The sequence below is a fragment of the Perognathus longimembris genome, chromosome 14 (assembly GCF_023159225.1).
Source record: "Perognathus longimembris pacificus isolate PPM17 chromosome 14, ASM2315922v1, whole genome shotgun sequence".
Lineage (NCBI taxonomy): Eukaryota > Metazoa > Chordata > Mammalia > Rodentia > Heteromyidae > Perognathus > Perognathus longimembris.
This window is the reverse complement of record NC_063174.1, coordinates 7,693,106-7,705,546: the sequence shown is the minus strand read 5'-3', so window position 1 is coordinate 7,705,546 and position 12,441 is coordinate 7,693,106. Positions and strand designations below refer to the sequence as shown.

The 12,441-nt window shown below is 39.9% G+C and overlaps 1 protein-coding gene across 1 annotated transcript in view; it reads right to left on the bottom strand.

The window, feature by feature from the left end:
* Akap6 (A-kinase anchoring protein 6) overlaps positions 1–12,441 on the bottom strand; it is a 334,863-nt gene that overhangs the window by 207,228 nt on the left and 115,194 nt on the right. The window lies entirely within an intron of this gene.

Sequence of the window (12,441 nt, the reverse complement as noted above, 5' to 3'; positions counted from 1 at the left end):
CACACACACACACACACACATCTCAAACACCAAAATGACCCTAAGCAAAAAGTGGTATCCAATATTTAACTTCAAACTACTAGAGAGCTGTAGTAACAAAACCAGCATGGTACTGGTGCATCAGACATGTAAACTAACAAAATAAAGCAGAAATCACAGAAATAAATTCATACAGCCACAGTCATCTGATTCTTAACAGTGGTGCCCAAAAGGTACCATCAAATCATACTGGGAAAATTGGAAATCCACATGTAAAGACTAAAACTGGACATCATCTCTCACCCAGTACAAAAATCAGTTTAAAATGGATCAAAAACCTTACTGTAAACCTGAAACTTTGGAACTAGGAGAGGAAAACACTGAGGGAAAACTTCAAGACTTGGGAATTTGTAACACTTTTCCAAATAGAACTTAATAGCTCAGGAAATAACAAGAATTGACAAATGGCATTGCATAAAATTAAAAAGGCTTTATACAACAAATAATTACCAAAGTAAAAAGTCAGTCTACAGAATGAAGAACATCATGCAAACTATTCAGCTGATATGAATTAATACCTAAGATAAAGAACTCAAAAAATTAAACACTAAAGAATAAATAATTCACTCAATAAATGTGCAAATAAACTGAACAATCATTTTCCAGTGAAGTACAGGTGGCCAATAAATACATGAAAGATCAATATCTTCAGCCATCAGGAAAATGCCAATTGAAACAACAGTAAGATTCCATTTCACCCCAGTTAGAATGGCTATCATTGAGAAAACAAACAAGAAATACTGCCAAGGACATGGAAAAAAGGAACTTTTATACACTGTTGATAGGAATGTAAATTAGCCCAGCCACTATGAATCACTAGAACTACCATGTGATTCAGCTATGTCACTCCTGAGTATATCCCTAACAGAATCGAAGGCAACATACAATAGAGATACCTGCAAACCCATTTACTGTAGCACTGTTCACAGAACTAGCCTAGGTACCAAGCAGCAGATGAATGGAAAGAAAATATGGTAAATATGCACACTGGAGTTTCATTCATCCAAAAGAAGAATGAATTGTCAGCTGCTGGGGAATAGATGGAAATGAAAATCACCATGTTAAACAAAATAAGCCAGACTCAGAACGGCAAACATTGCGTGCTTTGTCTCATTTATGGAATCTAAGACATGAAAATACAAGGTGGACTGTTTGAGAAGAGGAATGAGACAAGAGGGAGGAGCAGACAAGAAAGGAAATAGGGTAGTGAATATGACCAAAATACATAACATGCATGTATAAAATACATTATATTGTATGACATTATTTTGTACAGTTAATGTATTCTAATAATAGATGTACAGAAGAAAGAAACAGTAGCATTTAAACTAAATATGACAGAAAGTTACAGTATGAGATTGCACTAAGGGTTGTTTACCATTTCTTGTCTTGTTCTTTCAATCATGGGTATTTGGATGAATAAAATAAATGATGGCAATATATGGGAAACCTGAGTCTTCTTGTAAATCCAAATAACAGGATATCTATGGAAAATTGGGTACCTACGGAGTATTGAGTATTTATTATTTCATAGTCAAAACATAGCTGCATTTACCTGTTGTCATTGCTATAGAAATTCTCAATGCTGAAGCAATACCATGCAGAATGTGATAAATATGTTTCAGAAAGTAGAACCAGGAAAAAGAAAACACTTGATATGAACTCAAGTGCACAAAATTTACAAAGAAACACATTCTAGAAATTTCTGTATGTCTATAAATTTAGCCTACTGCATCTTTTTTTTTTTTAATTTTTTTTTTTTTTGCCAGTCCTGGGCCTTGGACTCAGGGCCTGAGCACTGTCCCTGGCTTCTTCCCGCTCAAGGCTAGCACTCTGCCACTTGAGCCACAGCGCCGCTTCTGGCCGTTTTCTGTATATGTGGTGCTGGGGAATCGAACCTAGGGCCTCGTGTATCCGAGGCAGGCACTCTTGCCGCTAGGCTATATCCCCAGCCCCTACTGCATCTTTGATATACTGTTTACTTACAACACAATTGTGTTGAATGAATGGTGCTTATGAGCTTTCAGAGAGGTGCGTTATATCTACATCTCAGAGCAAAGAGAAATGAAGGATCTGTAAGTAGGTTGGATAAATTTGACATCATTGAGGCCAAGAGTATAGAATAGATGCAGCTGGAGCTGGATTTACTTCAAGACGACATAGAAGCATTTGATTCAGAAATTAGAAAAGAGATATTTATTATTATGGAAAAGATAATCTGATAAGCTTAATACTGTATAAAAAACCATCTAATACATCTATTACCCAAGTGATATAATATTGCTTGATTTTCCAGTGCACCTATTAACTATTAATATCAAGTACAGACTGAGAAGGCTGTCAAGCAGGTACGTTAACAAACTGTCAATGAAATTTTTGGCTGCTAAAGGATTCTGTAATAAGCTCTTCTTCTTTTGTCCCAACCTCTTTTATAGAGTAGTTAGATGAAATTTAAAGGATTTGTTTTTTTCTTTTCTCTTTCTACCCTTGCCTTCAACTTGATATGTGAGCACATTTCTGTTCTTGTGCTTCTAACGTATTTCCTTAGCAATGTCTTTTGGTGTATATAGTATCTCTGAAATATCTATGGCACTCCTTGAAAATGTGAGGCATTCTATGAAGACTGAATTTATGGTAAGAACACTGCCACAAGCAGGTACAATGATTCTAATGTCACTGATCATGTGAAATTCCATAAATATGTGTAATCTGGGTACTAGGGGACACAAAATCATTTTAGTGTCTTTAAAGCAACATATAAGTGAAGGACAAAAATAAATAACTAGGGAAATGAAATAATTTAATAGCTGAAACAAATACCAGAAGTTTCATTACTACAGTTCTAGCAAGACTAGCTTGGAAAACTCTGTATATATCACTTCTTGGAAAGATCCAAATTCAGTTATGTCCACTGATCACACTGTGATCATCATTAGACCCTACAAAGAAGATAACACATCTAATCGTATCCATTCATATTTCTGAATATCATATTAGATAGGGTTATGAACATTAGTCTACAAACATGAAATGACACCAAGGAAAAGTATGAACCTATGGAAACAAGACAACAACAAAACAGAACATCGTGAGGAGAATCACAAGAATAAATGTGGACCTCCTGGTACAGAAAAGGCTAGAAATAAACACAGTCAAAGGCTAAAAATACTCTGAATGGTTCTGTCTTACCCATGTCCTAGTCCAATCATGAGCACAGACTTTCAACCATCCAATGGAATAAATCCAGCAACATCCAAGAGTCTTGAAGTATTTGCAAAGAATCAAAGAAGACAAAAAAATATGCTTCCTAACTTCCTTTTGCTCTCCCTTTCATCTTCCCTTTTCCTTTTCTTTCCTTCCTTTTAGACAAAGTCTTCCTACATAGACAACACTAGCCTCAAATTCATGATCTTCCTACCACAGCCTCCTGAATGTTATAGATAAAGGCATGTACTACCATGACTTTCTCTAATTTTGCAGTTTTAAGGCATAAGTTCATACAAAATAAGTATTTACTGAGCAGTTTCTACAATCCATGTGTTTTGCCTATATGTATGTGTACACACACAGAGTGGTGGTATCTTAAACAAAATTGACAATAATATGCCTTGTCTTGTAAGATTCAAGTTTTTTTTATTTGTTTTGAGTATTACACCAGCCAAGCAAAAACAAAGCTTTAGGCTACAGCCCACATACACATGATAAATGCTAGATAGGTGCTATGGCGACCTATGCTAAGATCTAGAACCAGCAGAGCATGACAGAAAGCTTGGGAAGAATGAATTGGTTTGTACACAGGTCTGAACACACCCTGTAGTATATAGCATGTTTCATACTATACCACGAAGCAAGGAAACAAGTTGCTCCATGCAGCTGGGACAGGTCAAAAGGAGGAGAGACTATAGCTGTGGCTACATAATACTTGACCTCAAGAACCAGGAAAGAGTCATAGAAGAATATGCACTACAAAAGCAATACTTGCAAAACTGGTGTAAGGAACTGAACACCTCATGGGGGGAAAGGGAAAGGGGGAGGAGGGAGGGGGGTATGAGGGACAAGGTAACAAACAGTACAAGTAATGTATCCAATGCCTAACGTATGAAACTGTAACCTCTCTGTACATCAGTTTGATAATAAAAACTTGAAAAAAAATGAGGGAAACCAAAAAAAAAAATATGCCAAAGACATGAGAAAGTGACTGGTTCAGATCTGTGATCTAGAAAGATATTTCTGGCTGTTGCAAATAGACTTTATTTTAAAAGGGCAGGCTGGAGACAGGAGGCTGTTTAGGAGGTTGCTGTGGTAATAGAGACCAGATGTTTCTGCATGCTCATATTATTTTTAATTAAAAAAAGATATGGATTTTTTTCTAAATGAATGGAAGAAAGAAAAATGGAGAAAATCTTCTTTCTTTTTAAGTTTTTCTCAGTGCGTGAGAGCAGCATGTGCCAGAATTTAGTTCTTTGGCTGCTCTGATGATAAATACCAGAGGTTATTAGTCAGGAGTCTCCAAATGTGAAAGACATATTGAACTGATGAACTTTTACTCCCACTGTCATTTTAAAGAGATGGTATATATGCTGATGAATTAGACACTTGATGACACCTTTTCTTCACACAAAAGATTTTCACTACCCTAAGAAAATGAAAGTGTGCCTTTGTACAAGGGCAGGAAGAAGAATGTGTGTTCAGTCAGAAAAGCCAAGGCTTAAAAAGTCACCTGCTTTCTGCCTGGGGCCATCTCTGCCCTGCCTGCCTCCACTAGGAGCTGTGGCAGCATCATTCTGTATGCTCAGAAGGGCTCCAGGTGGGGAGAAAGCTGTGAGCACCTGGGCAGAGCCCAGCAATTTCTTTTCTCCACTCCACCATGTCATCCACAGAGGATGGTTAGATTCACTGGTCTTCAAAATACAAAATCTACCTTCAAAATGCTAATGATACCAAGAAGTAGAAGGTTTGATGAGTAAACATCTCTTTAAGAACCTCCTAAAAACTTAACAAGACAATAAAAAGCCAGTAAAAAGAATACTAGGCAATCATATGGCAAATATAGGCCACACACCACAAGCCAAAACATGGAGATCCAAAATGATAGGGGACTGATGGAGGCACACGGTGGTAGAGGGCTTGCCTAGCAAGCGCAGGCCCTGAGTTCAACCCCTACTACTAATGAATTCGTTCTTTAGGCTGGAAGTAGTAGGGCTCCAGCTGACCAGGTGTGAGCCCCTGAGGTCAAACCATAGTACTAACCCTTCACTTGCCTCCTCACCCCTAAAGAAGGTCTCAGAACATAGAAAAAAAAAATGGCCTGCAAGAAAATGCACAGAATGTTAGCATCACTTATAGAGGATTAAGCATTATGAAGCGAGATATGTGTTTTAATTTTCTTTTTTTCTTTATTGTCAAAGTAAAGTACAGAGGGGTTACAGTTTCATATGTAAGGCAGTGAGTACATTTCTTATCCAACTTGTTACCTCCTCACTCATTTTCCCCCACTGTCATCTCTCTCTATTTCCCTCTCCCACCCCATGAGTTGTACAGTTGGTTTACACCACTTAGTTTTGTAAGTATTGCTGTTGCATTGGTTTGTCTTTTTATCCGTTGTCTCTTGATTTTGATATTCCCTTTCCCTTCCCTAGTTCCATTATACGTATATACAATACCAGGGCACTAAAATGCAAACAATACTATCTAACTTCTAGGCTATAAGAATTACAATAATGAATGTAAAGTATTACAGTGGATGGCAGTAAAATCAAATTATTTTTAGTTTATTTTCTCTATTTTCCAAGTGTCTTATTGTAGACTACACTTTATTTTCAGAACATGTGACCCTTATTGCTATGGGTATCTGAATTCCCAAAAGATCAATACCAGGTCTCACTTGTTTTTGTGTTATCATCCAACACATGTGTGCCCACAAGAGGCTATCCAAACTATCGATACTGCTGTACGAGACATGGAGGAGAGTAAGTCCATGTAGTAATGCCCACCTACAATAATGCTGTGTTAAAATTACTGACAGATGGATCTGCTTCTCATAGTTGAATTCCCTGAGGAACCTGAAAATGGAACTGTGTTTTCATTACTGTTGTGTCTTCAGCCAATGGATCCTCTCTTCCTTTTCCGAGAGTGTGTGCCCTTAGAAGAGTCATTTAGCCCTCCTGGGCTTCTGCTCTCTTATCTAGAATCCAGGCAATTTGGACTCATTTCAATCCATGAATACTTTGATTTCTATCTTCTTTAATCTAGACAATTTAGAAAAAGCAACTTGGGAGAACTTTTATTTACTTTAAATCAGAGAATTTTCAAAGAGGGAAGAATCCCAAAGGCCATCTAACCATTCATTACCCCAGGGCAGGCTTTGTCCCTCAACTGCCCTTCTATTTTTAAGCACCTCCAGAGCAGTCTCTAATTTTTCATCCTTAGACCACAACATGTATTGCCAGAAATGTAAGAGCTCCATGAAGAGTAGCATGAGCTTCTTTCTTTGGATTCTTTTGCCAAATAATTTCTCCAGCATATTTGTTGAAATGAGAAGTATTGTGAGAATATTCCAACAAAATCCATTATGTCCAATCAATCCCCAACCCTTGCCAATGAATTTCTCCATCTTCACTCCCTTGTGCTAGAATTTGCCTTCGATTCTTCCCCTCAGATCCACCCCTTCTTAGGTGACTATGACAGCCTCAATCATGGCCCCCTCAACACTACACTTACCCCTTATTTGTTGTAGATACTGTCTGGAGCTTGGAGACGATTATGAACAGGATAAACAGAGATCACAGTCTAGTGAATGTGAGGGTGTGTGCAGAACAAACATTGAATTGCAGTTGTGAAAAGCAAGGGCTCTGGAAGGCAGCTGAGGCTCAAATCCTAACTCCACCATCACTACGTAACTCTGGGCAACCTCCTTATATTTAGTTTCTTGAACTATAAAAAAGGAAAATAACAGTGCCTCTTTGATAGAGTTGTTACAAGGACAAAATGCTTGTAGAACATACACTTGTAGAACATAGCCTGGCACAACATAATAGTGTAATACAAAACAACTCTGACAAAGACTCTTCTTACGCCCCTGCAGTGGCTTGCCCAAGGCTACAGAATAAGATCTGGGCCCCTAGGAGACTGCAGGGCCCTCTGAGATCTTGCCCAAGTCAGTTTTACAGACCCCATACCTGCCTTGAAATGTGCCTGAACTGTTTAAAGTTCCTTTCTCATAACAGCCTATTTATTCCTCCAGGATTCTGCCCTTGCCTGCACTGCTCCTTGGCAAGCCTTTCCCAGACAGAACCCTGCCTTTCCTTTAAAATTCATCTCAGGTTTTGCCTTCTCTACCAAGCTGCCCTGATCTACCCTGCCAAGTTCCCCTCCCTCAATAACCATGGTAGTACCTACCCCTACAGAGCTCTAACCTCCACTTACTATGTTGTGGTGAAAGTATTGATAGATATGGCTCTACTTCAGTTCCTTGATAACAGAAGTGTACTTTCACTCATTTTTGTATCCTCAGTTCATAGGACAGTGCGTGGAATACTACACACAGTGAACAAATGTCTTTCAAACCGCCTGTATGTATCATTTGGGGATACAGTAGTGCAATCATTCTTCACTTAGAAGTGTTTGATAAATATCCCCAAATTTTACTCAGTGAACACCATGTAAATGAGCTGTCATGTTCTTTTGCTTACAAAATTACTTGCCAATTACACTTAGATGATCCCAGTGTAATTGCCATGTAAACTGAACCCTGGCAGAAGTAGCCCAAATCATCAATTTAACTTTACTCTCTCATCATAGGGTACTTACCACATAATTAAATAAATGGTCCACTAGTACCACAATTGTATGTTTCCCAACAAAGTAAAGTGACTATTGCCATTGATTTACCAGTTATGACAACGTGTGACCTCCAGGTAAAATATCAGAAGCATAAAAACAGCCCATCCTTATTCATTTAAAAAAAGAAACTCCAAGATAAGAATTACAAAGTTTCTGTTTCATATAAAAATAGAAGGAAGCGAAGATATGAAGACAAAAATCACCATTCTTTGTAAGGATTTTTCTTTTAGAAACTTACAGTTAATGAAAACAATTCCAAGCATTTGAAAGCAAATTTAGCTCCTCCAGGAACTTACAATTTACTTCAAACAGTTGCTCTTTTTGTTGTAAAAGGTAGATAGGTCTTATCAAGGTTGTAATTCTTTCATGACACACTGGCTAATATCTTACACAAGCTAGATGGGAGGGATAGGCCCTGAATGCTGGCAGCGGCTCTGAGGAACAGCATTACTATTTGCCTCTCTGGATGCTGCCTCCACACCTAACACAGGTAATCACTTCCACTTCTCAGTAGGGCCACATTAGGCCAAATGGATTCTCAAACAGAGGTTCTGTCTAAAGGGACCATTTGACTTCCAAAACCTACTGTGCAGAGATCCTGATTGAAAAGGAGGTCAATGCTGGCCCAAATATCTCTCTACCCCCTGAGGTGGAATAATTGATGTGCAGCAGCCTACAGATGTGGAGTCACCAGGGTGATGGATGGATATAAGTATATTATTCACACATACATCTGCTAATATACAGGTCCTGGTGCAAACACCAAGATTTAAGAATATTATGTGGATTTAGGACAATCCCTGAAGGACTCTGGTTCCATTAAAAAATTGTTTGGCAGCCTGGGGCAGATCTATTCCAACTCCCACATGCTTTATGCATTTGAGAGGGAGAGCCTAACCACTTTAAAAATAAATTTAATAAATTTTGCAATGTCAAGTCATTAATAACCTGTCTAGTCACACAGTCTTCATATTTCAAAACAGGAACATTAAGCTGTGAAATTTTAATCTTTCTCATATCTGAGTTAACATTTTAATTTCTCTTGTGTTTTTTGCCAAATAGAATGGATTACTTCACTCAAAGCAATTGAGAATGTTGCTATTTTTCACTATGTAAATATCTTTCTTGTTAAAAATATACCCAGAAAGCCTGGTAGTCAGTGTCCACTTGGTTTGTAAATGGTAGAAAAAAATAATTGAACTTACAGACATGCCAGGTATTGTCTTATGCCTTACAATATTAGTTAGAATTTACTGCCTGTAATGGTTATAATGTTGCTAAATGCTCATTCATTTATTTAGTAGATATTTTTACTGTCTATTATGTACACACAAGCCTGTAGAACACAGCTGTCTCTCAAGTAGGAAAAGCCACAACAGTTGAGGGGTAGTTATGTAGAATTTCAACTACTGTAAAATACCTGAGCCTCTTCAGATGACACGTTTTCAGGTATCCAAGGAAGATGCATACACCTTCCAAAATGGAAATAAAATATCCTTATATATAGCATGTTCATTTGAACTTCACAACAACCCTAACTAGATTAAGACAGGCATTTTTTCTGACTAGTACAAAGATCTGAAACATTATTTATACTTGGTAAGTCATTTCAGGCTTTCAAAATTCCAAGTAGAATCTGTGTGGGCTATTGTGACCTTCTACTGTGACTATCCTAGACGTGTACTAATTATTCCCTATGAGGAAGACCATAGAGTCCATGTTTCTTTGGGTCTGGCTCACTTCACTTAGCATGATTTTTTTCCAAGTCCTTCCATTTCCTTATGAATGGGGCAGTGTCATTTTTTCTGAAAGAGGCATAGAATTCCATTGTGTATATGTACCACATTTTCTTGATCCATTCATCTACTGAGGGGCATCTGGGTTGGTTCCATATTTTAGCAATGACAAATAGTGCTGCGATGAACATAGTTGTGCTGGTGGCTTTAGTATGGTCTTGCTTGTAGTCTTTTGGGTAGATACCCAAAAGTGGGGCCGCTGGGTTGTAGGGGTGCTCTATGTTTAGCTTTCTGAAGAACCTCCATACTGCTTTCTAGAATGGTTGAACAAGTTTACATTCCCACCAAAGCACAAGATCACAATAGCTCAATAGCCATGCCCGTATGAACACATAAGATGATGCTAAGCGAAATGAACTCCAAGTTACGGAAACAAGTTGTATACCATTGTTGTAGTTATTTTCAACATGCCATGTGAAACCATACCCTGTTTTTCTCTCGTATTTCCTTCCCATGGTTTTACCCCTGCTATCACTATAACTGATCTTAGTACCCTGGATACTTGTATATACATGTACTGGAACTAAGGAAGGGAAAGGGAATACCAAAATTGAGAGACAAAGGATAAAAAGACAAACCATTGCAATAGCAATACTTACAAAGAAATGGGGAGCCAGGGGGAAAGTGAGGGAGGAGGTAGCAAGTTGGATAAGAAATGTATTTGTGGGGCTGGGAATGTGGCCTAGTGGTAGAGTGCTTGCCTCGTATACATGAAGCCCTGAGTTCGATTCCTCAGCACCACATATACAGAAAAAGCTGGAAGTGGTGCTATGGCTCAAGTGGTAGAGTGCTAGCCTTGAGCAAAAAGAAGGCAGGGACAGTGCTTACACCCTGACTTCAAGCCCCAGGACTGGCAAAAAAAGTAAAGAAAAGAAAAAAAATGTACTTGCCTTACATATGAAACTGTAACCCCTCTGTACTTCGCTTTGACAATAAAGAAAAAAAAAAAAAGAATCTGTGTGGGATTCAGAGAGTAAACAGCTGTGTGAATCTTTTGTCTGCAAACCTTTTCTTCAGTATAACATTGTCCTAAATAGGAAGCGCTTAATAAAGTCAGCATTTTCATGACATTATAATTAAAAATAGACACTGCTTTCTAAGGAAAATGAATAAATATAGTTACAGATTAAAAATGTCTAGGCACAAACAATTTTCATAACAATGAGAATTTCTGGATATAATAGACCAGGAGTTCTTTGAGTAATACAGAAATAAACTTCCTAGGTGTTTACACAGTACAGGAGTGTGTGTGTGTGTGTGTGTGTGTGTGTGTGTGTGTGTGTGTGTGTGTGTGTGCTGGTCCTAGGGCTTGAACTCACAGCCTGGGCACTGTCCCTAAGCTTCATATGCTCAAGGATGGCAATTTACCACTTGAGCTATACAGCTCCATTTTTGGAATTTTTTTTTTTTGGTAGTTTAGTGGTGATCAGAGTCTCACAGACTTTGCTGTCCAGTCTGGCTTCAAGTCCCAATCCTCCTGAGTAGCTAGAATTACAGGCATCAGGCACTGGCACCAGGCTCAGTTATATATATATATATATATTTTTAATCTGAGCAGAGAGAAGGCAACACTATTTGCCTCCTATCTGCACAGAACTAATTACCTGAACAAAGGAGCATGGTATAGGAATTTAAAATGTCTAAAATGGGGGACTTCCGGGAAGACGGCGGAGGAGAAGCAGAGCCCTAGCTGAGCTCCCTCCAACATCGCAGTTTTCTCACCCCATAGAAACTTTTACTCCTAGAAAGACAGCCAAAGTAAGTTCTAACAGTACAGGGATTCTGGCCAGGAAGGAAAACTCGACTTTGCTGGTCTGAAAACACAGATCTGAGCTCCGGGCGGCGTCCCACCGCGGCGCCAGTGCCGGTGCCAGCACAGCGCCCGGCACAGCAACCGCACTCCGCGTGGCTAAAGCACACAGCGTAGACCAGCGAGAAATCCTCCAGACGGCGGCTGAGCATGGACGACCTGACATCGCAGAGAAAGCGTGAGTACCCCACGAAAGATATTCTCACTCGTGCCCACAGAGCAGCTTCTGGAAGGCATCCCTGTCCCCACCGCCAGAGCAAAGCGCCATCTTTGCCACTGGCATAGGGTCAGACCAGACTGGAACTGAAGCGGGCCTGGGGAAAGCGAGGTCAAAGTAGCCATCTTTGAAAAGGGCAGGAGGGACGGAACAATGACAGCCAGCTCCACCCAGGAGAACGCCCCCTGCCCTGGCGGGAGGCGAGTCCTGGGCAGCTTAGCCAGAGGTTCCCTGCCCTGCCCGCCAGATTTTCTAATTTAAAGCAAAAGCTGCGAGCAGCTACCGGTGGCACGGAAACACCAGAGGGAGGAAGAAACAGTTCCGGGGACAGCTAAACGGTCCCGTCACCGAGGAAGACCAATTCCCAGCCCGAAACGGAGCTGCATTCCATAGACACTTATGCCAAGGAGGCCGCCTCCCCCAGGCAAGCAACTCTCAGCCGAGCAAAACAGGCCAGAGGCGCCCCACTCTGCTGAGTTCACAGCCTAGTCAAGACCAGGCATCAAAGGCAGCGGCCCCACAGCAGACAGAGGAGCCACAGTTCCTGAGACTGCTCACGTCCCCATCTACAGAGGACGCCCAAGGCCTGCCTGCAAGCTGTGCGAACCTCAGAGACCCACGATTGCACCAACAGGGGAGAAGGTCAGAACAGATCCACCCCTTGCCAACTGAAATCAAGTCAAACCAGCCAATCAGGAAAATAGACTGCAGTCCATTGCAGGGAAACCAGAGACTGG